Consider the following 2,079-nt stretch of genomic DNA (forward strand, 5'->3'; position numbering starts at 1 on the left):
ATGATAAGAGTTTAATTCACCAGGACCACATAAACATTTTAATTTCTTAAATATAATAACTGGCCTTGAATATTAAAAAGCAAATATTGACATAAGTACAAGGATAAATTGAAAATCTATGATGATAGTGGAAGCTTTTAATATTTCTCTCTAGGCACATAACAGAAGAACTGGGGAAAAGCAGAATATTTGAACAACCATGATAATGAAACAACTGCAGAATGTATGTGCTGGGCAAGCACACATGAAACCTTTTTTAAAAAAACTGACTGGGGGGGCACCTGGGTGGCTCAGTCAGTTAAGGGTGGGATTCTTGGTTTCTGCTGGCGTCATGATCTCAGGGTTGTGGGAGGGCAGGGCGTTGGGCTCCTGGGCTCTGCGTAGTCTGCTTGAGATTCTCTCTCCCTCTCCCTCCCCCTCAGCCCCTCCACCCGTTCATGCACTCTCTCTAAAATAAATAAATAAAAACTTTAAAAACACAACAAAGCAAAAATTGGCTGTGTACTGGCCTATAAATCAAGCCTCAAAATACTTCAAAGAATTGAAAAATTTATTTTTTTCTGACCATAATAAATTTTTACTAGGAATCAATAACAAAAAATAACTAAAAATATCCAAATGTTTGGACATCATAATGGAAAATTTAAAACATACTGTGATGTTATTGAAAATGAAAATACTAGATATCAATATTAGAAGATGAGTCCTGGAGTCCCAGCTGGTTCCTATCACAATCCCCCAGTTGCCCACCTCCTCTTTCCTTCCAGTATGACAGATGCCAGTGTGTCCTTCGCCAAGGACTTCCTAGCAGGTAGAGTGGCCTGGCCATCTCCAAGACTGTGGTAGCACCTTCCAGTGGGTCAAGCTGCTGCTACAGGTGCAGCATGCCCACAAGGAAATCACCACAGATAAGCAATACAAGGGCATTATAGACGGCATGGTTCGCATCCCCAAGGAGCAGGAAGCCCTGTCCTCTTAGTGTGGTAACCTGGACAATGTCATCAGATACTTGCCCACCCAAGCTCTCAACTTTGCCTTCAAAGGTAAATCAAGCAGATCTTTCTGGGTGGTGTGGACAAGAGGACCCAGTTTTGATGCTACTTCTCAGGGAATCTGACATCAGGTGGTGCCGCTGGGGCCACATCCTTGTGTTTTGTGTATCCTCTTAATTTTGCCCATACCTGTCTAACAGCTGATGTGGGCAAAGCTGGGGCTGAAAGGGATTCTGAAGTGACTCCTTGGTTGAGATCTATAAATCTGATGGGATTAAGGGCCTGTACCAAGGCTTTAATGTGTCTGTGCAGGGCATTATCTGCCAAGGTGCCTACTTTGGTATCTAGAACACTGCAAAGGGAATTCTTCCAGATCTCAAGAGTATGCACATCTTTATCAGCCGGATGAGCGTACAAACTGTCACAGCGGTTGCTGGGTTCACTTCCTATCCATTTGACCCTGTTTATTGCCAAATGATGATGCAGTCAGGGCACAAAGGAACTGACAAGTTTGACTGCTGGAGGAAAATTGCTCATGATGAAGCAGCCAAAGCTTTTTTCAAAAGTTCCTGGTCCAGTGTTCTCAGGGGCATGAGTGGTGCCTTTGTGCTTATCTTATATGATGAAATCAAGAAGTTCACATAAGTTATATCCTAGTCCCCCACTCCCGCCCCATGAACAGTCGTATTGTATTATATAACATATCTTGAGCATTCCTGACCAACTGTCTATTTATAAATGGCAACTATTTACTGATTGGAAATGGGAAGCAATAATATTCATCTGACCAGTTGTCTCTTAAAGCTATTTCCATGATGATGGGACTCTATTATATTGTTTATTTCAGTCACTCCTGATAAATTTGAAGAAATAAAAAAATATCTGAAATATTTAAAAAAAGGAAGATGAACTAAAATGTGTTCTTTTGAACGTGTTTCTTCTGAAAACACATAACACACATGCATATATGTTAAGAAAGAGGAAAAAAGTGAGTCAAGCATACATCTCAAAATTAGAAAATGAAGAACAAAATAGACTGAAACAAAGTAAAAAAATAAGAGAGCAGAGATAAAATAGAATATATATA

General features: G+C 40.2%; 1 pseudogene; it reads left to right on the plus strand.

Annotated features, from left to right (window-relative positions):
• The first annotated feature begins 768 nt into the window (after window positions 1-768).
• On the plus strand, window positions 769-1,637 carry LOC118010230 (annotated as a pseudogene).
• The last annotated feature ends 442 nt before the right edge of the window (window positions 1,638-2,079 follow it).

Source organism: Mirounga leonina, unplaced genomic scaffold (assembly GCF_011800145.1).
Source record: "Mirounga leonina isolate KUSES-001 unplaced genomic scaffold, KU_Mleo_1.0 Mir_129, whole genome shotgun sequence".
NCBI classification, from domain to species: Eukaryota; Metazoa; Chordata; class Mammalia; order Carnivora; family Phocidae; genus Mirounga; species Mirounga leonina.